Raw genomic sequence first — 26,441 nt, forward strand, 5'->3', positions numbered from 1 at the left:
ACCCCCATTGGTATGTCCCCGTATCAACTAGTTTATGGTAAGGCGTGCCATCTCCCTCTTGAGCTTGAGCACAAATCATTTTGGGCTACCAAATACTTGAACTATGATCTGGCAAAAGCAGGTGAGTTACGGATTCTTCAACTCCATGAGCTAGAAGAATTCCGTGATCAAGTCTATGAGAATTGATAACACGATTTTATATCGTATATTTAGCCTAAAATCCATAGATATTTATAGCATTTTCCATTTATTATGTCAATTTATTATGATATTACGCGTGTATTTGCTTTGTTTCAGGTTTTACACTTCAATTCCGACTATTTGCGAAAAGGAAAGAAAATCGAGCTTAAATGACCAATATTTATGCTTAAAAGACGAAAAGGGGTGCTGAAACTAAAGAGGGGTGCAATTAGGACCCAAAAGGCCCAAAAGAGACGAACCAGCCCACAAAGGAACAAAATTGCGTGGCCCAAACCTGCCCAGCAAGTGGAGACGCACGTCTCCACATCCTCTATGCCACGTCAGCAAAGGGAGACGCACGTCTCCATGTTCCTACATCTTCTCCACTTGAGACGCACGTCTCAAGTCACGTACCCAGTCTCCCTGAAGAATAGGAGACGCACGTCTCCAAGTCCTGGTCTGCAAAAAAAAGTCCCGTTTTTCACGCAAAGCAACTGCAAAGCCTCACCTATAAATAGAGGCAGCCACTTCAGTCCAAAGGGTCCGATTTCCTGCCAACGAAGTGCTGCCGAAATTGTACCGCGAACTGCTTTTCATTATTCTGTTTCCATTTAACCTTCTATTTTCTCACAACGATTTCTACATTGGAAATTGTTGTGAACTTTTCATAGATCTAGCCTTACGTTAGATTTATCGCTTTATTTTCCTTGTTTTTATTTTCTGCCATTTAAATTCCGAAGAACGATCCAGCCAAGCTGTGGTGGAAGTTCGATACTTGAAGAATTATTTGCCATTTATTTAATTCAGGTTTTTATTTACCGCTTTTATTTATATTACTATTGCATGATATATCTATATTATATGCCATTTAATATGCTTATTATTATGAACAAAACCGATTTATGCATGTTTAACCGTATTAATATGTCTGGCTAAAATACTAAAGGTATCGGTATGTAAAGTAAGTTAACCGTAGGGATCCGAAATAAATTGGCTTAAATTAGGTTTTATTAATTATCACTTATTTTTGGTTTATATGTCTAGTTTAATTAGTAAGTCTTAAAACCAATAGAGCGAAAGTTTGAGGGATTAGGACGGTCAAAGGTTAAAACCAATAGAGCGAAAGTTTGAGGTCTTTAACTGGATAGTAGACATAGGACATTAGTTTTAAGGATGGCGAAAGCGTATTAAAACTAATTGGAACTTATTTATTTTCAAAAATTGTTTTTACACTCGAGCGGGATGGCGAAAGCGTACGTTAGGGGTATTAGCTTGCTCCGAGTCAACAGAGCGAAAGTTTGAGATTAGGATATTTAAATAGATAACAACCTCGTAAAATAGGCATTTTATTAATTACATTGTTTTCAAAAAGCTCTTCTAAAATCTAATGGGATGGCGAAAGCGTACATTAGGATTAGGATAGTAGTCTGAATCAACAGAGCGAAAGTTTGAGACGAGGATTTTTAATCAATTGGAATTAGTAAAGATTTTTAATTTAATTATGTAAAAGCCAATGAACCTTCGGATTACCTTTAGTTAAACGAAATACATACTGACACCTGTCTTTCATTATTATTCTTTATTTTCTCACAATCACTTTCCCTTAGGAACAATCGAAAATTTTAGTACTCCTAGCTTTACATAGTAACCTTAGATAACGGTAGATCGATTCATAGTCCCTGTGGATTCGATATCTTTTAAAACTACACGACACGACTGTGCACTTGCAGTTATCAGATTTATAGACACGTAAAGTCGCGATCAAGTTTTTGGCGCCGTTGCCGGGGACTATTTAAGTCGATATCGTAACTCACTGTTACACCGTAGAGACTAGGAAAATTCTTCCCTTTCTTTTTGAACGATTGTATGCCAAATACTCGTTCACAAGGAGGAGACTTAATACAACGAATTAACGAGATCGAACGTTTCATTAACGTTAAACGTCGAGCTCGCAACCTTCCCGAAGTAGCAGAAATTCCGATTAATCAGGAATTGAATTTTACTGATCAAATCAATCAAATCACCCCGAAGTTAGAGATGGCTGCTATTCGTCCTCTTAGAGACTATGCCGCTCCTTCGCGCGCTGAACCGCATTCAAGTATCGCACCACCTGCGATTGAAGCGAACAATTTCGAACTGAAACCTTCACTGGTCCAAGCTGTTCAACAGAATCAATTCTCTGGAAGCCCTGTAGACGACCCCAATCTCCATTTATCCGTGTTCGTGCAATACGCCGACACTATCAAAGCCAACAACGTTAGTTCCGAAGCTATTCGATTACGCCTTTTCCCTTTCTCCTTGAGAGATAGAGCGAGAGCGTGGCTTCAATCCCTGCCTTCCAATTCCATAACTACGTGGGACGAATTGAAGAGAGTATTCTTAGCAAGATACTTTCCGCCTAGCAAAACTGCTATGCTTAGAGGTCAAATCAACGGATTTACCCAGAAAGATAACGAATCGCTTTTCGAAGCTTGGGAACGTTACAAGGACATGCTTAGGATATGCCCTCATCATGGACTCGAACCATGGCTGATCATCCATACCTTTTATGGTGGTCTCTTATATAACACTAAAATGACTATAGATGCCGCTGCTGGCGGAGCATTAATGGACAAACCCCATGATGAAGCATACAAACTCATAGAGAACATGGCACAAAACCATTACCAATGGGGAGGAGAACGCGCCGCCCTAGAGAAAGCCCAAACCAAAGGAGGAATGTACGAAATTAGTGGTATAGACCGCGTTAACGCTAAAGTAGACGCTTTAACTCAAAAGATTGAGAATTTGACCATCACTCCTTCAGCCACCGCTGCCGCCGTAGCACCTAACTGCGAGATTTGTGGATTGACTGGGCATGTAGTTGCTGAATGTCAACTCTTGACTGGAGTCCCATCTGATCAAGTAAATTACGCTCAAGGAAACCCTTATTCTAACACGTACAACCCTGGATGGAAAAACCACCCGAACTTTTCTTATAAGAACAACAATGCGTTGTACGCGCCTGGACAAGCACCTGCTGTACCACCTGGCTACCAAAAAGCGCCTGTAGCTGCTCAAAACACCCCTAGGAAGTCAAACCTAGAAATCATGATGGAGAACTTCATAGCTTCCCAACAACAAACCAATAAAGACTTCTTGAATCAAAACATCCACAATAGCGAGCAACTAAAACAACTATCGAACAAAGTAGATGCTTTAGCTACGCATAACAAAATGTTAGAAACTCAAATCTCACAAGTAGCTCAACAACAAGCACCTACTGCTGCCCCTGCTGGCACGTTTCCTGCTCAACCACAACCTAATCCTAAAGGACATGCGAACGCGATAACACTACGAAGTGGAACTAATTACGATGGACCCATAGATCCTAGAACCCAAAACGTACCCATGTCACAACAAGAGCCAAAGGAAACCCAAAAGAAACCAACCGACGAACAAACTGCTAAGACTGATGAGACCAATAACGAGGTAGAACCCGAAAAAGAGAAACCTTATGTTCCACCACCACCTTATAAGCCACCAATTCCTTACCCTCAGAGATTAGCTAAATCGAAAACCGAAGCGCAATTTAAAAGATTTGTAGAACTTCTGAAGCAATTAAACATAACCATACCATTCACAGAAGCCATAACTGAGATGCCTTCGTACGCTAAGTTCTTAAAAGAAATCTTATCAAACAAAAAGAAACTCGAGGATAACGAAACTATAACACTTACCGCTGAATGTAGCGCTATCATCCAAAACAACATGCCTCCAAAACTGAAAGACCCTGGTAGTTTCTCTATACCCTGCGTAATTGGAAAAACCATCATAGAGAAAGCCTTGTGCGATTTAGGAGCTAGTGTTAGTTTGATGCCTCTTTCGACCTGTAAGAAACTCAATCTAGGTGAGCTTAAAGCAACAAGAATGTCTCTTCAACTAGCAGACCGTTCAGTTAAATATCCTGTAGGAATGTTAGAGAATATCCCTGTTCGTGTAGGTCAATTCTACATCCCAACTGACTTCATCATTATGGATATCCAAGAAGATTCTAACATCCCGATCATTTTAGGAAGACCATTTTTAGCGACCGCTGGTGCAATTATAGATGTAAAGCGAGGAAAGCTTACTTTCGAAGTAGGAGAAGAGAAAATAGAATTTATCCTTTCCCAATTCCTAAAAGCACCTTCTATAATTGACACATGCTGTTCTGCTGATATAATCGACGAATGTGTCAAGGAAATAAAATCCGAACCAAATAAGGATACCGAAACCCTAAGAATTCCTATGCCGCCAATTTTTGAAGATGACAACTGGCGTGAGGAATATCAAGATAACCACCTGAGTGAATGCTTAGCTTTAACCCCTGATCCTATACCTGGACCTAAGAAACCTGCTATAGAGCTGAAGACACTTCCTACCGATCTTAGATACGAATTTCTAGACGAAGAACTAAACCGACCAGTTATAGTGAACGCCAACTTAGGACGAACCGAGACTGAAAAATTACTTAATGTTCTAAGAAAATACCCTACCGCTTTAGGATACAACATATCAGATCTAAAAGGTATAAGCCCTTCTCTGTGTATGCACCGCATTATGCTCGAAGACGATAGTAAAACCTCTAGGGAACATCAAAGGCGAATAAATCCTATTATGAGCGATGTGGTTAAAAAGGAAATCCAAAAACTGCTAGAAGCTGGAATAATATATCCTATATCCGATAGCAAATGGGTTAGCCCCGTTCACGTCGTACCAAAGAAAGGAGGAGTCACTGTAATCACTAACGCAAAAGGAGAATCTGTAGCACAACGTACCCAAACTGGATGGAGGATGTGCATTGACTATAGGAAGCTAAATAAAGCTACCCGAAAAGACCATTTCCCTTTACCTTTCATAGATCAAATGCTCGAACGCCTGGCTAAACACTCACATTTTTGTTATCTGGATGGATACTCCGGATTTTTCCAAATTCCTATCCACCCTGACGACCAAGAGAAGACCACATTCACCTGTCCTTATGGTACATTCGCTTATAGACGAATGCCTTTTGGACTCTGCAATGCACCCGCGACCTTCCAAAGATGCATGATGGCAATATTTGCCGACTTCCTAGATGGAATAATGGAGGTCTTTATGGACGACTTCTCTGTCTGTGGAGGAAGTTTTGAAACATGTTTAGAAAACCTTGAAATGGTGCTTAGACGATGCGTAAGCGTAAACCTAGTCCTTAATTGGGAAAAATGCCATTTCATGGTTCGACAAGGAATTGTACTTGGACACATCGTATCCGATAGAGGAATCGAAGTAGATAAAGCAAAAATCGAAATTATCGAAAACCTTCAACCTCCCAAAACCGTTAGAGAAATAAGAAGTTTTCTGGGACATGCTGGTTTTTACCGACGCTTCATTAAGGATTTCTCTAAAATAACCAAACCTTTAACTGAACTACTCATGAAAGACGCCGAATTTGTTTTCACCGATAAATGCAATGAAGCATTTCAAACGCTTAAACAAGCATTGATCTCTGCGCCAATTATGCAACCTCCCGACTGGAATGAACCTTTCGAAATAATGTGTGACGCAAGTGATTATGCTGTAGGAGCCGTTCTAGGACAAAGAAAGGATAAGAAACTACATGTCATATATTATGCGAGTAGAACCCTAGACGAAGCTCAGATGAATTATGCCACGACAGAAAAAGAATTATTAGCTGTCGTATTCGCATTAGACAAATTCCGTTCTTACCTGGTAGGAGCCAAAATAATCATATACACTGACCACGCCGCCATTAGGTACCTCCTAACCAAAAAGGACGCTAAACCAAGACTTTTGAGATGGATCTTGTTACTACAAGAATTCGACCTGGAAATTAAAGATAAGAAAGGCACTGAAAATGTCGTAGCAGACCACCTCTCTCGATTGGAAAATCTGAAACCCGAACAAGTACCAATTGACGATGATTTCCCTTATGAAAGACTCATCGCCCAATTAGAAGCAAATGAATTCGAACCATACCGTCCAAACTCTGAAACCAACAAATTAGCTGAAATAGCTTTAGCCCGATCTGACACACCTTGGTATGCAGATTTCGTAAATTACCTAGCTGCTGGTGTGCTTCCTCCTGATCTAAGCTACCAACAGAAGAAGAAATTCTTCCATGACCTAAAACATTACTATTGGGACGACCCACTCCTTTTCAAAAGAGGCCCCGATGGAATCTTTAGACGTTGTGTACCCGAGGAAGAGATAAGAAGCATAATAACACATTGTCATTCTGCACCGTGTGGAGGACACCATAGCACATCTAGGACCTGCGCCAAAATTCTTCAATCTGGACTTTTCTGGCCTAACCTGTGGAAAGACGTCCATTTTGCTATACTAAGCTGTGATAGATGCCAACGAACTGGAAACATTTCAAGACGCGATGAAATGCCTCAAAAAGGCATTCTAGAAGTAGAAATATTTGACGTCTGGGGAATAGACTTCATGGGACCGTTTCCGTCATCGTTTGGAAATCAATATATACTCGTAGCCGTCGATTACGTTTCAAAATGGATAGAAGCTATTGCTTCCCCTACAAACGATACACGAGTAGTTATTAAACTTTTCAAAAACGTCATTTTTCCTAGGTTCGGTGTGCCAAGACTGGTAATTAGCGATGGTGGTTCCCATTTCATTTCAAGAATACTTGAGAAACTCCTTCGAAAATATGGAGTAAATCATCGAATAGCCACACCATACCATCCACAAACAAGCGGTCAAGTAGAAGTATCTAACCGCGAAATAAAACAAATATTGGAGAAAACTGTTGCTATATCGAGGAAAGATTGGTCAACCAAGCTAAATGAAGCTTTATGGGCTTATAGAACAGCTTTCAAAACTCCAATAGGAACTACCCCATTCAAACTCGTTTATGGAAAATCATGCCACCTACCAGTAGAGTTAGAACATAAAGCCTATTGGGCTATTAAGAACTTAAACCTAAACTACACTGCCGCTGGTGAGAAACGACTTCTAGACATAAACGAATTAGAAGAACTTAGACAAGACGCTTACGAAAACGCCAAAATCTATAAAGAGCGAACGAAAAAATGGCACGACAAGCGTATATCTAGGAAAAATTTTAGCATAGGCGATAAAGTGCTCTTATTTAATTCTAGACTAAAATTATTTCCTGGTAAGTTACGATCTAGATGGTCTGGCCCTTTCGAAATAACTAACATATTTCCGAGTGGAGCGATAGAAATCAAAGGAGAAACCGTCAAACCTTTTGTCGTAAATGGGCAACGTCTTAAGTATTACCATCATCTCGAATACGATGAAAACATCGAAGTTTTTAAACTTGACGAACTGCCCGCTCTTTCGAAAAAATAGTTTTCTATTTTTAAATCGTCGAGCTTACGACATTAAACAAAGCGCTTGGTGGGAGACAACCCACATTTATTTATTCTTCTATTTTATTTTATTAAAACTTTAATTTTCCTATTATTTTTATTTTTATTTTTCATTTTTTAAAACTTTATTCTATTTTTAATTTTAATTTTAATCATTTTTGATTTTTCATACATCTTATAATAATTATTATAATTATAACTACTATCTTGATTTGAGAAAATATTTCCGTTATAATTATATTTATTATTATAACTTGTTACCTAAGCTTAATTTTAACTTTTTATTTTATTTTAAATTAACACTAGCCTAATTCTAACTTATCCTAATATTTTCAACTTCTAGGTTTTTCACTTAATTACTAACTACGATGCAAGAAGTTGACAATATGGAAGTTGTGTTCCGTGGTAGAGGACAAGAAGCAAGATTTAACAAGCTGGCTGAAAGACACATGGAATTGACTTGCTATCCTCACCAACCAACTATGGTGAAGCTTGGTATCGAAGAAAGCATCCTACACCTGCTTAACCAAATCGGTTGGACTGGTTCTCACTTGTTCCGCAAGTTTAGCACTTATCGGAAGCTCACTCTGGAATTCTTGAGCTCCCTGACCTATCTTCCAAACTGTGGACAAGGACTGAAAAAAGGAGTTATTCTCTTTAGACTCTTTGGTATGGAGTTTAATTTCTGCATCCGAGATTTTGCTGAAATGTTAGAACTACCTCATGGACCCGATGCATACGCCCAAGTGGCTGAAGAAAATCTTCCATACTGGGAGTTGGAAAAATACTGGGGCAAGATCACTGGAAACGACAACCCTGAAGAGAATGAATTTCAATCTGAGAACATCCACAATCCTGCTTTCCGCTACTTTCACAAGATCCTTGCTCACTACATTTTTGGAAAGCCTGATAATGTCACTGAAGTTACTAGAGAAGAGCTGTTCATCATGTTTTGTACATCTCAGAATCTCCCGGTCAATGCCATCGCATTCATGCTAACAAACTTCGAGCGCATCACGCAAGACGAAGTTTCACCCATTAGGATCGGCGGATTTGTCACTATGATCGCTAATGCCATAGGAATGAGAGTGCCTTTGCTTAGATTGACACCTTTTGGTACCCATACCTCTATGGACATCAATATCTGCTTTAATCGAGGTATCATCGGTAATCTTGGACCTGATCGTTTTGAATTGCTCATTGATAACAAAGTTTGGTATCAGTTCACCTTACCGAATCCTAGGACAAGTGTGCACAACCCTACCAACTGGCTTTACTATGGTCAGATTCCTGAGAGAGAGCCATCACCTGAAACTCCTCAAGCTTATGAACATTTTGATGAGGAAATGCCTGCATCTGAATCTGAACCTGAAACACCTCCTGGTTATTATGAACCTCTTCCTGTTGATGAACCCATTCCTGATTATGAACCTCTTCCTATTGATGAACCTATATCTGAGTATGAACCTGAAACTCGTTCTGAAGATTCCGTTGAAGATCACACTGTTGATATGACTGATGTCGAGGTCGAGCAACAACAACCCGCTACATCTACCGCATCGGTAAATCAAAGGATGCCCAATCTGAACACGCACGAACAAGCAATCAATGCACTACAACAAGATGTACAACATGTGCGCAACGAGCTTCACACTTTGCAAATGCATTTCTTCGATTTCATCGACACCGTAAATGCTCAGTTCGACGAAGTTTTCAAACACATTCAGTCCAATCAGAACAACAATAGACGTGGCTAGATGTTACCGTATTAGATTATTAGATTTTTATTTCTAGTTTTAGTAATTTCTATTCTTAGTTTAGATTTACATTTTTCTGCACTTTTCCATTCTGCTATTGTTAACACTCAGTACTGGTTTAATTTTAAATGCAATATTTTATTCACTACTGCTGTTGTGTTATAATACACTGCTATTAACTGCTATATATGTTTACCTGGCTATCACTCTTTGCTGTTAATAGTATTAAAATAAGACATTGTTCTGAACTGATGGACACTTTTTGCTGTTAATGGTATCTGTCAGCACTGTCTGGTCACCTGCATGCGTGCCCACTTGCCTGCCACAGGAGACGCCCGTCTCCATCTGTGTGGGACCAGCAGATGCCATTCTTGGGACAGGAGACGCACGTCTCCATGCTCTGCCCCAGCAGACTGACTGCCTGAGACGCACGTCTCCCAAGGCTAGCAGTCTGCATTTGACCACGCAGACACTCTTCTCTCCCTCTTGAATTTTGAATTTGAATTTCAAAATTCATTCTCCTCATTCTTCCCCTATTTATTCCATTTAAACCCCATTAACCTCATTCATCCTCCATCATTCACCTCTTAAACTCCATTCATTTCCCATTCTTCTATTCTATTCAAACTTCAAACACCACCATTAATCCATTTTAATTCTCCATTAACCACCCCATTTTCAAACCTCACTATAAAACCACACCACCACCACTCTTATTCTTCACAACCTTCATACCATTTCTTTTCTACCATTCTACTATCATATCTATTTTCCATTTCCATACTCACCATGCCTCCACGTTCATTAATCCGTAGTGAGCGTCCCGAGCGACCACCTCCCGACCTTTCAAACATTATCTTCCGAGATGATGCTCAACGAACAAAATATGTTGCTTTCTACGAACGTTCGGTTGTTCCCACAAAATTTGTGAACACCGAGTGTCTAGAAACTTTGGGTCTCATTGATGGTGTCACCCGTTTGCTCACTAAATCTAGCCTCCACCATCTTTGTACCGAACCCGTACCTACTTATGAGCCGCTCGTCTTAGAATTTTTGAGTTCCTTCAACTACGACACTCCCTCTACTCAACCATTCTCAACCGGTACCATCCAATTCCGGATGTTCAACCGTGAATATGCTCTAGATCAAGATGTCGTAGCTTCATATTTGCATTTTAATCATGCTCCAATTGCTCACCGCTCAATCTTTCAAGAACTCAATGGTCGATCCTGGGAGGATCTCGCTTTTGAATTTTGGTTCCATCTCACTGGAGAAAATCCTACCGGTTGGAGAGCTCTTCATGCTTCTCACATTCAAAACCCCGCTATACGTTATTTTCAACGTGTCTTGGGGCATATTATTTTTGCAAGATCCAACAACCACAAGGTAAACCAAAATGAATTATTTTTCCTTTACTGTGCGCTTAACAATATCCGTTTCAATGCCGCACCGTTTATGTTCCAACACATCCAAGGCTTAGTCAACGCCCCCGCTACAAATCCATTCTTGCTTGGAGGCATTATTACTACCTTGGCCTGTGCTTTAGGTCTTGGTGACGAGCTCCTATCACTCTCTCATCTCATGAAGCCTGCTCAGTCACTCGATCTCACTTACTGCCGCGATTCCCACTTGGTTTCACCCCGCCATGATGGCCGATACACTTTGGTCGTCAATAAAGTTCCTATTCCTTATGTCATCCTTCCTTGTCCTGAAAGAATTAACATCCGTTATGTTCAACGTTGGAGGCTTATTGAAGAAAATCCTCAAGATGACCAACAAGAACATCCTAATGAACCAATGGATGCAAATGAAGAAGAACTCAACCAAGGGCAAGCTGATGTCAACCAACCTCCTCCAAACAACCCTCCGCCTATCACTCTTGAAGCCATGTATGCTGCTATTCAACGCCAAGATCAACTCGTTCAAGCTATGCAGACAAACCAAACTGAAACAATTAGGCTCATCCGAGAGATGCAACAGGAGCACCGTGACTATGCTATTAGGAACGAAAGTCAATACGCTGAAATTGCCACATATTTGCATGATCTTGACATTCGTGTTAATGACTCTCCTGATAGACGTCGCCGTGTTCGTACAAGAGGCGCGAGCAGTTCTCAAAACCGCAACGATGAGGAGTAGTTCTTATGCACTGAGGACATTGCATCATCTAAGTCTGGGGGAGTCGTATTATTTCTATTTCCTATTTCCTTTAGTTTTATTTTTCCCTTCAGTTATTTCCCTTCCTTGTAATGTTTTTCTAATTCAATAAAGAATATTTATGGAATTTAAGTCTTATATGTATAATTCCGTAGTTATTTCAATTTCTTCCATTTTCTTGAGCCATAACAAAAATTTTTGCTCCTAAACGATAAACGCAAACCCCACACGTTCAAGAAATACGAAGCTACTCAATCACTCAACGAACCGAAACTGAATTAATCAATATCCTTATTGTCGCAACACTCTAAAACCCCCGAGTATACATAACCGATTTGAATACCCGTTATACCAAAACCATCGACTTTAAGTTTTGAAATAACCCTTAGTAGTTTATTCTAGCAGTCGGCACCGTCTTAGATACAAACTACGCAGAGAGTCGATGAATATAAGTGTATGATCCTCATAATAATTATGTGTTCAACTATAAGAAGAAATGTGCCTACTAAGTAAGGTGATCCTCACAAGATCATTTAACCTAACGGTCGCAAATCTCATATACAAAGAATTTAAAAACTCACTGTCGATTGGTTCAGAAGTCATCTGGTAATGAACTTGGTAGGAAGGACTATTGTCCGATTCCCCACAATCTACAAGTGAATGCTAAGGAGTATACCACATATTGTGCCAGAACTCCATGAGAAGGATCATAGTCACTAACCGACTACTCTGCTATGTGCGTGTCAAGATAATGGGCTTAATGTGATTGCGCGCGAATGAAAAGGGTGAAACGTGATGACAAGTCAAATAGGTCGAGCTATAATGGCATGATTCGGATTGGTATGCATATTGGGAGTTGTTTAGTGTTGTTACTATAGGTTTATTGCTAAGATTCGTTACTTCCGAATAAGAACACTATGTAGCTAAGTATGACTGAACGACGTGGTGGAAGTGTGTTTCATTTATCTTTATCTTCTTATTTTGCTTGAGGACAAGCAAAGGTTCAAGTCTGGGGGAATTTGATAACACGATTTTATATCGTATATTTAGCCTAAAATCCATAGATATTTATAGCATTTTCCATTTATTATGTCAATTTATTATGATATTACGCGTGTATTTGCTTTGTTTCAGGTTTTACACTTCAATTCCGACTATTTGCGAAAAGGAAAGAAAATCGAGCTTAAATGACCAATATTTATGCTTAAAAGACGAAAAGGGGTGCTGAAACTAAAGAGGGGTGCAATTAGGACCCAAAAGGCCCAAAAGAGACGAACCAGCCCACAAAGGAACAAAATTGCGTGGCCCAAACCTGCCCAGCAAGTGGAGACGCACGTCTCCACATCCTCTATGCCACGTCAGCAAAGGGAGACGCACGTCTCCATGTTCCTACATCTTCTCCACTTGAGACGCACGTCTCAAGTCACGTACCCAGTCTCCCTGAAGAATAGGAGACGCACGTCTCCAAGTCCTGGTCTGCAAAAAAAAGTCCCGTTTTTCACGCAAAGCAACTGCAAAGCCTCACCTATAAATAGAGGCAGCCACTTCAGTCCAAAGGGTCCGATTTCCTGCCAACGAAGTGCTGCCGAAATTGTACCGCGAACTGCTTTTCATTATTCTGTTTCCATTTAACCTTCTATTTTCTCACAACGATTTCTACATTGGAAATTGTTGTGAACTTTTCATAGATCTAGCCTTACGTTAGATTTATCGCTTTATTTTCCTTGTTTTTATTTTCTGCCATTTAAATTCCGAAGAACGATCCAGCCAAGCTGTGGTGGAAGTTCGATACTTGAAGAATTATTTGCCATTTATTTAATTCAGGTTTTTATTTACCGCTTTTATTTATATTACTATTGCATGATATATCTATATTATATGCCATTTAATATGCTTATTATTATGAACAAAACCGATTTATGCATGTTTAACCGTATTAATATGTCTGGCTAAAATACTAAAGGTATCGGTATGTAAAGTAAGTTAACCGTAGGGATCCGAAATAAATTGGCTTAAATTAGGTTTTATTAATTATCACTTATTTTTGGTTTATATGTCTAGTTTAATTAGTAAGTCTTAAAACCAATAGAGCGAAAGTTTGAGGGATTAGGACGGTCAAAGGTTAAAACCAATAGAGCGAAAGTTTGAGGTCTTTAACTGGATAGTAGACATAGGACATTAGTTTTAAGGATGGCGAAAGCGTATTAAAACTAATTGGAACTTATTTATTTTCAAAAATTGTTTTTACACTCGAGCGGGATGGCGAAAGCGTACGTTAGGGGTATTAGCTTGCTCCGAGTCAACAGAGCGAAAGTTTGAGATTAGGATATTTAAATAGATAACAACCTCGTAAAATAGGCATTTTATTAATTACATTGTTTTCAAAAAGCTCTTCTAAAATCTAATGGGATGGCGAAAGCGTACATTAGGATTAGGATAGTAGTCTGAATCAACAGAGCGAAAGTTTGAGACGAGGATTTTTAATCAATTGGAATTAGTAAAGATTTTTAATTTAATTATGTAAAAGCCAATGAACCTTCGGATTACCTTTAGTTAAACGAAATACATACTGACACCTGTCTTTCATTATTATTCTTTATTTTCTCACAATCACTTTCCCTTAGGAACAATCGAAAATTTTAGTACTCCTAGCTTTACATAGTAACCTTAGATAACGGTAGATCGATTCATAGTCCCTGTGGATTCGATATCTTTTAAAACTACACGACACGACTGTGCACTTGCAGTTATCAGATTTATAGACACGTAAAGTCGCGATCAAGAATGCTAAAGTCTATATAGAGCAGACCCGAAAATGGCATGATCAGAGAATAAAACAGAAAGTATTTTGGGAAGGCCAGCTAGTGCTTCTATTCAACTCCAGGCTTAAACTTTTTCCTGGGAAATTGAAATCCCGGTGGTCTGGTCCGTTTGTGGTACAAACGTTATTTCCTCATGGCGCGGTGGAAATTAAAAATCCAAACAATGGAGATGTATTCAAGGTGAATGGACAACGGTTGAAGCCCTACTATACTGGAGTAGGAGCAGGAGTGATCGATCATTTGCGTCTCGCCGGATGAGGTGTAGACCGTCGAGCCATGCGACGTTAAACGAAGCGCTTCGTGGGAGGCAACCCACGCTCGTTTTTTTCTAACGCTTTTTTTTCTTTTATGTTGCTCTATTTTGTTTTATTTTAGGTGGTCAAGTTTGGATCGGTAGGTGCAACTCGAGTCAAAAAGCATGAAGATTATTCGCGTTTGGTGCATAGAAGAACATCAACACGGCCCGTGTTGTGTGAGAACATAGAGAAAAAAAATGTGGAATTGAAGCTACAGCACCAGCAACACGGGCGCCCGTGTGCAGCAACACGGCCTGTGTTGCCCTCAGCACTCCTTTTTAAAACACGCAGAACATCCACACGGGTGACCGTGTGTGGTCACACGGACCGTGTTCCTTGTGCGGGGCAGAATTTTGAAATTTTTTTGGGCCACTTATGTGGGCCCCATCTGCACTATAACACATCTTCTCCTTCATTCCACTCACTCTCCCACTTCTCACTCTCTTCCTCCATGAAAACCTAGCCTCCACCTTAAAAAACCCACTCTTCCACCATTAACCACTCACTTAAACACTATTGTGCCTTCATTAAAGTTGTTCTACTCTCCATCCTCTACACTTTGATCGGTTTAGTTTTTAATTTTGTGCAATTTTAATTTTTGAATTTTCTTTGTGTGGTGTTTGTCTCTTGTCTTCTATTTTTGCAGAAATCTTATCATGCCTCCGCGGAAAACAACCCAGCGCCGCAACATCAGAGATGATTTTGCGGAATCCTCCTAACCAAGGCAGAGAGTCCGTCGCGCCCCTAGTCGCGCAACCGGTCGTAGTGGAAATCAAGAGGAGAATGCCCATGGCATTAGATTTGCTAAACCTGAGCACAAAGAAAGGTATGATGTTTTAGTTCAGCGTAAATTACTCCCGACCCGCTATATTTGTGATGACACACTTGTCAAGTTAGGCCTCAAAGATGAAGTATACCATATGTTTCACAACATCGGGATGTTGCCCTTTATGTTATTTGAGGCACCCACTTATGAAGGCCTAACTCTTGAATTTCTGAGCACTGTGGAATTTAAATTGAGACACAAATGGAATGGCTCCGAATTGGAGTATTTTGGTGATCTAGAATTTTTTATGTTTGGCAATAAGCATACTTTATCTGTGGAAGAGGTTGGGGCGGCCCTTAAACTACCTTCCGCTGGACCGGGAGCCCCACCCGAGACATTTCCTGCTTATGAATTTTGGGAAGCCATCACAGGTTCAGCTGGGTACAATCCTAGTAAGGCCAAGGCCTTGGGGATTCATAACCCTTGTTTCAGATATGCTCAGAAAGGTTTGGCCTTTACTTTATTTGGGAGGGGAGATAGTACGGGGGTATGTGCGAAGAGAGAGCTATTTCTGTTGCATAATATGCTTGATGTAGGTCGAGTGAATATAGCGGCTTTTGCTGCTAACCACCTGAAACAGGTTGGGTATGCTTCTACTGGGGAGATCTCAGTAGGTGGGATGATCTCTCAACTGGCTGATCACTTGAACTATAGTCAGCTATTGATAGTGGAACCTTCGATACCTGGTAAGAAGATTGACTTACAAACTCTTGTCAATCAAAGGATGATTGTGGTAAAGCCAGGGTACTTCTCCCTAACTGTTCATGGGCAACATATTATGGCACTACCTGCACCCAATAGTATCTCTATTGCAAATCGTGCTAACTGGTTGTATGTAGCTACAGGTCCATATCTAGGCGAAAGCCCTCCGCATGATCATAATTTTTCAGGTGACGAAATTGAGGATGACAATCCACCTCAAGATCACCCTGTCCCGCCTCCTCAGCAGTTCTTCCAACAAACAGCTGGGTCATCCTCCATGACTCCAGATCAATGGGGGTGGGTACAAGCAGAGATTGGCGCTCTCCGTACCGAGCAAACAAGACAAGGTGTTGAATTGTTTCGACAAGGAACTGTGGTGGACGATGTCCAAGAGATGATGCGACGTCTTATGTTGCACTTTCCACAGGATCCTCCTCCTCCACCGCCGTTTCAGTAAACCAGGTAATCTCCGTCACACTGGAATTAAAACATTGAGGACAATGTTTCGTTCAGGTGTAGGGGAGGTTCTATTTTATTTTATTGCTTTGCTTTCCGTTTTGAATTCATAGTTTAGTTTGTTTGATTTGATTATGTTCGTTTGTCTTACTTTTATTTTAAAGTGTGTTTCTTTCAAGTTTGTATGGTGCAGTGCTGTCATGGTGTTACCTGGTGATTGATACAAGTCGGAGGGGAGCAAACTAATAGCTAGTGGTTGAACAACACATCCCACACTTGATCTCCGCAGGCACCACGGAAGTTGACACAATCAAAGAGGAGAAGGTAGGACACAAAACGTCAACACTGAACCAAGAAAGCAGTATGGTATACTTCAGATGAAAGGAAACCGCATGGCACCAAGAGCACCTCGAAGCATGTAAGCTTAACCGACCCGGTGAGATTTCAGAGCCAAATTCATAACTCCACATGAGAGTCCAGTCAGGTATGGAACTATTCACTTTGATTTTGCGTATGTTCTCATAACACAAGCACACTACGAAAGCGCACACTGAGGCAAGTTTTTTTTCGTAACCCCGAGCCTTTCTAGCCATCCTGTATGCATGATATCTATCGTCAACCCCCTTTGAGCCGTAATGTTTGTTTGATTCATTGTTATTATTCTCGTTACCACCCGCATATTCACTGTTCATGTTATCGCTCGGCATTAATGTTAGTCTCTTGAAAGATACGAAAGAATCTAAGTGTGGGGTTGTAAACTAGTGAGAAAAGGGCAAGGAAAAATAGAAAGAAAAGAAAAAAAAAAGATGAATGTTGAACTTATGAAAATCCAAAGAGAAAGTTTGAAAAACAAAACAAAGAAAAATTCTTACCCTTGCCCACTTATGTGAAAGACCTTGCGAATGACTCTAAAAAGTAAAAAACAAGATGTCGAAGGTCTTAACCCCATTCTTACGATTCAAACCATTAAGAGTAGAAATGTGAACCCAACATAAATGCTGAGCACCAAAACCATTTGTTATCCCATTCCTTGTTTACCCCACCAAACCCAAGCCACGTTATAGCCCGAAGACCTCATGAAGTGTGTGTAATCTGTGTGTGTAGTAATTCGAGAATATATTCAAAGTTAAAAGTAATATGCATGCCTTGGTACTGTGAGTTTAGACACTTTAACCCGGAGAGATTTTGTGAGAGTGTGAAAAGCTTGCATGTGAAAAAGTGCTCGGAAGTGATAATGCGGTCGATAGTTTGACGAAGGATGCCATAGACTCGATTGCTAAGTGAAGGTATTTTGCGAAGAACCTGATTGTGTTGTGGAGAAAGAATCTCGTCAGTGACCTTTGTTTCGCCTCGATACATCACTTGAGGACAAGCAATGAGATAACTGTGGGGTTGTGATCGGTCACCATTTCTAGTAAGTTTTCGCACCTTTTTCCGACAAAAATTCGTGATTTTGGTAATACTAAGTGGCATTTGCATATGTTTTAAAGTAAGTTTTCGTGTTTTCGTTTGTGTAACTTTGTTGCATTTTAATGCGTTTTGAGTATTACAAAAGTATCTTTTTATGCGTTGGTTGTTAGTTTTGTTGGCCAGGTTGATGCACGGGAAAGATAGGAACTTGTGGCGCGCACGAGCGGATAAAAGAAGCCGGAAAAAGCCAAGTTTAGAGCTCAACACGGGCACCCGTGTGGAGCAACACGGTCCGTGTCAAAAGGTGGCTGGAAAGGCAAATTCTGGATGCAAAACAGAGGTTTTACACGGGCACCCGTGTGCAGGCACACGGACCGTGTGGAATTATGGCCAGAAAGTTGTTTTTGACTCAAGAGGCAGAAGAGCGACACGGGCGCCCGTGTGCAGCAACACGGCCCGTGTTGATGCATGCGTGCTGATTTTATTTGCTTTGTGTTCCTCATTTGAAGGGGATCAGTAAGGGTATTTTTGGTACTTCAGTTTCAACCTGAATGGAAGAGAGTTATAAAAACAACCTTAGGGCAAAGGAAAGAGGGATTTTTTTTGGAGATCATAAGATAGAATTGCAGAGAAGAAAAGAGACGGAAGCGAGATTTTGGAAGACGAAGAGATTCAACGGTGGACACCATTGAAGATCCTAGTTCTCCCAATTAATTGTAATGTCTAAACTTTTCCACTTGTGTTTCTTGAATACTATGAGAGGCTAAACCCCCCAATGCTAGGGGGTGTCCCTAATTCGATTTGTAATAACTCTGGATTTGGTATTTCGTTGATTTAAAGTTCGTATTATTCAATTCGATTGTCTAATGTTTATAATGCTTTCTTTATCGGACCAATAAGGATTGATATGTGGCTAACGATTCGTAGGACTACAATTGTTAGGGTTTGTATACAATTGAACCTTATAATTATCACCCAGGACTAGGAATATAGTAAGGTTATTTAGAAATTCTTGATAAATTAACGATTTGGTTTTGTCCTATTTCTCTCTGGACTTAGGTAATCGGATTTTAAGCCAAAAAGATTTTCACTAAGGACTTATGAAAATCACTCTTGAGAATGAATAATTGAACCCTTTGAACGTTTTAAAGAAATCTTCATCCAGAGGAATTAGAAATTGAATCACACACCCTACCTTAGCATTATCTTCTCATTGTCAAAAGCTCAGTTTTAATTTCACTTATTTCTTAGAATTTTAATCTCTTTCGTTAATCGTTTGAAACAACACCCTTATGATCTTTTGTTTAATTGACTTAGTACAATCACTTGTATTTCCTACGCAATCCTCGTGATCGATACTTGGGGTAAAACCCATTATTACTACATCGGTGAAAATAGTACACTTGCTATTTTTCCGATCAATCGTGTCAACACCGTTCGTGATGATAGAATAGATCTTTGAACGTTGATCGTGTCAGCACCGTTCGTAGTAACTGAATTAGATCTTGGAAAGATGGTCGGGTACGAATGGTCTTAAAGATGCCATTCAGTGAGTTTGATAAGACTTTTTCGGAGACGGACTTGCGGATGCCGTGTGAAAGAGATATTTGTCAGAAGTTTAGAGGGCCGTGCTTTCAAAATATGCACCTGATAGGAATTTTCAGAGTATCCGGGGTTCATGCTTCCAGAGTGTATATCTGGTAGAGAGTTTCAGAAGTCTGGGGGTCAAGCTTCCAGAGTGTGCATCTGATAGAGGATTTCAGAATATCCGGGGTTCATGCTTCCGGAGTGTATATCTGATAGAGAGTTTCAGAAGTCTGGGGGTCAAGCTTCCAGAGTGTGCATCTGATAGAGGATTTCAGAATATCCGGGGTTTATGCTTCCGGAGTGTATATCTGATAAAGAGTTTCAGAAGTCTGGGGGTCAGGCTTCTAGAGTGTGCATCTGATAGAGGATTTCAGAATATTCGGGGTTCATGCTTCCGGAGTGTATATCTGATAGAGAGTTTCAGAAGTCTGGGGGTCAAGCTTCCAGAGTGTGCATCTGATAGAGGATTTCAGAATATCCGGGGTTCGAGCTTCCGGAATGTATATCTGGCGTAGATTTCAGAACATCCAGGGTTCTGGCTTCCGGAACATTTCTGGCGTAGAATTCAGATCATCCGGGGTTCAGGCTTCCGGAACATATCGGGCGTAGGTTTTAGAATGTTCGGGGTTCAGGCTTCCGAAACATATTTGTCGTAGATTTCAGATCATTCGGGGTTCAGGCTTTTGGAATGTTTCTGGCGAAGAATTCAGATCACCCGGGGTTCAGGCTTCCGGAACATATCTGGCGTAGATTTCAGAACATTCGGGGTTCAAGCTTCTGGAGTGGATTTTTCAGAAATCTGGGGTTCAAACTTCCAGAATGTACATTTGATAGTGATTGATTTTGTTGACGATATTTTCCTGACCCATTGGTCGACCTAAAAGACAAAGTTAGTTTTATGCAATATCATGATGCATGAATTGTATGATGACTGTTTTTTTGAAATGAATGAGAATGTTATGCATATGCTATGAGGTATATGATGTATGAATGCAAAATGTTATTAATGATGACAATAAATTGTGTCAGTGTTTTGCAGGGAAAATAAATCCTTGACTGTTTGAGATTGTAATACCCTGTATTGAATAAAATGCTCTAATGTTATTAGTTAGCACTGAGGTATTACTATTTGGTGCATTAGAGATACTTTTGGACACTTAAGTTAGAAGTTCTAACTTAAAGATATTTTGCTTATATTCTTTTCCTTTGTTTTCTTCTTCATTCTTGCAACAAAACAAAGTTTTAGAGAGAGGAAGTAGAGAGAAGGGAGAGCAAGAGGAAAAGAGAAGAAAAGCTTGGATCTTCGTCGTTTCTCTGCCGAATCGACTCACCTTCATCATCTACAACTCGTATACCAGGTGGATTCTAGTTAGAAACTTATAGCTTTTGATTTATGGATGAAATCATAAGATTTGATTTGGGGTTTTGGTAGAAATTATAGGGTTTGGTTCAAACTATGAAATTGATGTTTGTTGCTACTGATAAATCCTGAGTAGAGACCATATATGTTGTTTCTATGCATTAGTGTGATCTGGAACAGGTTTGGGTGTAGAGTTGGTTGGACTGAGCCATTGATGAATCAAGAAATAGAGTTGAGAACTCAGATTTCGGGCGCTACGCGGCGCGAACCATGGAGATATTTAGGAGGTTAGGACTGCCAACAGTACGCGGCGCGTACAATGGTTGCGGCGCGATCACCCTGGGAAATTTATGAGGTTGGCCACTGCCAGAGGTTCGCGGCGCGACCAAGCTGTTGCGCGGCGTGAACTGAAGCCTTCCCTGACCAGAATTTAGTTTAAATTAGATAAATTGTTTCGATCATAACTTTTGAATTGTAACTCCGTTTTGGTAGCCGTTCGAAGCGGTATGAAGCTAGAAACATGTACTTCCTAGTAGTGTAGGTTTGGGGAACAAAATAATGGATTATTTAATCGGGAATCGGGAAATTGTTTGATTCTTGGATTGTTTTATCATTCGAAAACATGTGAACGGTATACTTTTAGTATAATGAGTGATTGCCATATATTTGTGATAATTGCCGTTGTTTACATGAAAATGATGATATTTGTTGATTGCCTTCGGTGTAATACCTAGTATATTGGAATTGTTTGGTTGAGTTCTATTGCAGGTGGACTGGCATACCTTTGTTGTATATATATGTTTATATCACAAATGTCGAATAACTACATGGGTTAAATGAATAAAGGAGAAGTGAGGGAAAACTAGGATTTGTTAGGTATATATATAGCTTAACAAAGAGAATCTAGGATGAAACATTATATGGAACATAAGTGTGTTTGAATCTTGTGAGGAAAGGCTAACAGGCCTAGTGGAAAGGCTAATAGGCCTAGTGATTGGTATGTATAATCACCATTGTATGAAATAACTTAATCGAAACCACTGTATTGCTTTATTTTCTTTTGAATGCTAACAGGCATTCTATGTGCAGAAATGGCACTGTGCAGTAATGGCACAAATAATCTTGGCAGGTTTGATTCCCGCTTTGTGTACGAATGGAACCTAACAGGGTAGAGACTTGTGATGGTTAACAGGCCATGTGAAGTGACGATTCATGAGTAATACTCATCAGTCCGAATCCATTTCGTATGTCGAGATTTTCCAGAGGATCCATGACTCGTACCACCTCCTAGACGTAAAAGGGGACGGGAATAGAGGGATACCTTGGTAACGGTTTCCGATTGGTACTGTTGTGTTTGAGTTGTAGAACTCTAAGTATGTTTCTATATAATGTTAGTATGTGAACTCAAGGTCTAGTTCCTTTGTTATGACTTGAGATTTGATAGGCTAGAACCTTGTAAAGCCGAGAGGATCCATAGGATAGGGAACTCACTGAGATTATTTTATCTCACCCCATTATATATTGCTTTCAGGTACTAAAGATTTCGCGAAGGGTAAGGAGAAAGCAGTTTGACTTTCCTCATGTCTTCTGTTCTTTTGGCATGGCGAAGCTTCCGTTGTGGAGTTCTTTTTGGGATCATTGTTTTGATCTAGTTCTTAGTATTTTGTTTTGAACATCTTGTATATATTATGCCATGGTGTAGCACTTTTGTATTAGGGCATTAATGTGTATAATGTGTTGACTAGGAACTTATTGTATTTCAATACCAAACACTCGGATTCATGTATACATATATGCTTTGATGTATGTATTTATATATGGGTGTTATAGAGATATTATTTGAATCTCGACTTGACTGCCCTAGATGAATTGGACAGTAACATGTCACGCCCCTTGTACATATTGGCGTTTTAGCTAATTGAGTCAGTCATAGAAAATACTTCTGCTTTTCCGAGCACTTCTGAAACATGCATATCGGGAGGTCTTCTTGAGATTTGTGTTGTTATAAGCAACATGCCCCAGTATCATGAACTTAAAAACAATGCCCTGATTGATCTGGGTCAGAGGTATTTTCGAATACGCTTGGGTGAATGCCCCTGATTGTTCAACACTTTTGAGAGATTCTTCAAATCTTGACCTGATTGCCCCATATTGACTGAACTGTTACTCACCGGAGTATCCAACTGCTTTTGTGCCCCTGAGGGTGATCAGAATTTGAAATATTCTCGCTCGAATTCAACGGAGTTCTGAAGACAACTTGTCCCTCGAGAGGATTAAACTTTTCATCTACAGTTCATGATGGAAGCTTTCCTGGTGTCAAGTACATGTTCATATGCAAAGAATGTTTATCATGAGAAATATAAATATAATGTAGGGTTAATACCTATTCACCCCCTGCCAATAGGGCGAGTTTTGATTTTTCCCCCTATTAAATTTTTTTTTAGATTCCCCTCTTATAAAACACAGATTCCATTTCCCCTACCCCCTATCCCTTGTTTGGCTGACTGGGCATAGAGAATCTGGTGACTTGGCATCCATGTGGCATTTGAAAAAATTAGAAAATGCAGATTTCCAAAAATTGGCTAGCATAGGGCTCAAACCCAAAACCCCAACATTAATTAACAGGAGCTTATCACTAGGCCACTTTGTCAATTATGTTATTTTACGAAACTGAAATATATATATTATATATTTAGTATTATATTAAGATATATATTATAGTTAATGTCCATTACATATTTTTAGTATATATTATAGTTAATGTATATATGTAAAACATTAATATGTGAATAGGAATTTAAAAATTAATATTGCTCAGTTTTTTTAGGAATTGCTAAGTTTTTTTAGAAATTTAAAAATTTAAAACATTAATATATATATATATATATATATATATATATATATATATATATATATATATATATATATATATATATATATATATATATATATATATATATATATATATATATATATATATATATATATATATATATATATAAAAAACGTTAATATTTGTTAGGAATTTATAAATCAATATTGCTCAATAATTTTATAATTAACATTTTTCTTATTAATTATAATATTTTACAATAATTTTATAATTAGCGTTTTTTTGTAATAATATACTAACTATATATAATATAGTTTTTTTTATAATTAACGTTTTTTTTATAATTAATGTTTTTTTATAATTAACATTTTTTTTGTAATAATATACTAACAGCATATTTTGTTTATAATAACATTTTATACTAACATTTTTTAATAATTAACGTTTTTTTGTAATAATATACTAACAGCATATTTTGTTTATAGTAACATTTTATACTAACATTTTTTTATACTAACGTTTTTTTATAATTAACATTTTTTTTAATAATATTTTATAAACTATCATAGGTTTATTACACCTATTAACTATATATTTTAACAACATATTTTGTTTATAAATTTTAACAGTATAATATACTATATATATATATATATATATATATATATATATATATATATATATATATATATATATATATATTAACAGTAAATCTTATATATAATAAACATTTTATAAAATAATAAACGTATAAGAATGTTTTACATTTTTTTACGTTTTAACGTTTTAACTTATTTATTATTACGTTTTTTTAAACTAACAAATATTTTATTTGTAAACAAACATTTTTTAAACTAACATACAATTTTTGTAATAACATTTATATATATACTGTAAACATACATTTTTTAAACTATCATAGGTTTATTATTTGGTTTATATGTTTTATTATAGTATATAATAAATATTAGTTTATATAATATATATATATATATATATATATATATATATATATATATATATATATATATATATATATATATATATATATATATATAGTTAATTAAATATTATACTAATTATATACTAATGTTTTTAAAAATATATATATATTAACGTATATATAATTAAATACTATACAGTTTATTAACAAAATTTTTAAAAGTATATATAATTAAATATAAGTTTATTATTAATGTTTTTAAAAGTAAATAATAAATGCTAATTAAAAAACGCTAATAAAACATTTTTAAAACGTTAATAAGTAAGATAAATTTTAACAAAATGTTATAGTTCAGTTGGTGGATATATTGCTTGTTAACATATCAGTTCTGAGTTCGAATCTTGGGTGAGACAAAAATTTTAGTTGTTTTTAGCTTATTAAACATAGCATGCAAGCCCAGTCAGCCAAACAAGAGATTCAAATGTCCAGTCAGCCAGATTCTTCACGCACAGTCAGCCAAACAAGGAACAGGGGGCGCAGAAGAACATAAACTTTATTTTATAAGGGGCGGATTAAAAAAAAAAACTTCAGGGGGGCAAAACCGAATCTCGCCTTGATGGCAGGAGGTGAATTGCATTTAACCCTATAATATAAAGTTTATGTTTGTCTTGAAGTTTAAAAAAAGGTTTTCCTTTTTTGAAAGGATGTTAAAACATCGATTTTTTTGTGAAATGTGGTGTGATACCAACTCAAGCGTTTTAGCAGAACTCCTAGGAGTCAATTTACCATATTATCGTTACAATATGCTTTCAAATTAACCCTGCTTCAATTAGGACTTTTGAGGGTTGTAACGTGGCCAGGTTCATGGTTTTAGAAAAAAGGATTTTTAGGCTCAAAATTTTATTGGTGCCCACCCCCTTCGTGATGTTCTCCAGCCTAAGTTCAGTTAACTCGATGCGAGTATCCATCCTTCAAGAGGAGTTTGAGACGTACGATTGAGGAGTTGATGAGGTGTTTGGACATGACAGTCACTTACCTTTTATTCTTGGTGTCTGATCACACGATATTGAATTTATAGACACACGAATTTGCCCCTTTTGTTGAGGATCTTTTTTGTTTCCCTAACTTTTGCCTGGACAAATTCTTTTGAATTCCGAGTTTGAAGTCCAGCAGGATGCCCTAAATTTTGCCTTAGTCACTTGTTTTCAAGTTTGTTGACTTAGCGGGCTTTCTTTTCTCTTTTTTTTTTCGATTCATTATTTTTTTTGAACAAGTCGTATGATCCTGAGATGTCTTCGATTTGTTGGAAAGACTGTGACTGTGTCATTTCTTGATTGACGAGGGATAAACATTGTGGTATTAACTTTCCTCAACCTTTTGAAGGATAACCATTGTTGTATCCTCAGGTGCGTGCTCCTGATGAATTTTGAACGCTCAATCTGGTTAACTGAACACTATCCTGCCCCTGGTTTAAATGTGAGGGTTTTTCGTATAGAAAAGAAACTCCTACTTCAAGGCTCAAAGGGGTTGACAAGGGATTAACTTCCTTATATCTCCAGTGTTTGGGGATTTCAAACAATGCCTGTACATCATCAACAGGGTTTTACTCGAAAGCACCCCATTTAAGATTATGGGTATCATCTGTTCGTCATTCTCCCTTCGGGGTTATCATGCTTTATCACCTAGAGTTTGGTATCACAAGCAAGGAAAAACATATAAGAGTGAGAGCGAAT

The 26,441-nt window shown here is 38.3% G+C and overlaps 1 non-coding gene across 1 annotated transcript; it reads right to left on the reverse strand.

Moving 5' to 3' along the window:
• Positions 1-2,592: 2,592 nt before the first annotated feature.
• Positions 2,593-2,699, reverse strand: LOC131642173 (small nucleolar RNA R71). Its single transcript, XR_009295806.1, has one exon. It is a non-coding gene; the product is annotated as a small nucleolar RNA R71 (small nucleolar RNA).
• Positions 2,700-26,441: the final 23,742 nt, after the last annotated feature.

The sequence above is a fragment of the Vicia villosa genome, unplaced genomic scaffold (assembly GCF_029867415.1).
Source record: "Vicia villosa cultivar HV-30 ecotype Madison, WI unplaced genomic scaffold, Vvil1.0 ctg.004590F_1_1, whole genome shotgun sequence".
In the NCBI taxonomy this organism is placed as follows: domain Eukaryota; kingdom Viridiplantae; phylum Streptophyta; class Magnoliopsida; order Fabales; family Fabaceae; genus Vicia; species Vicia villosa.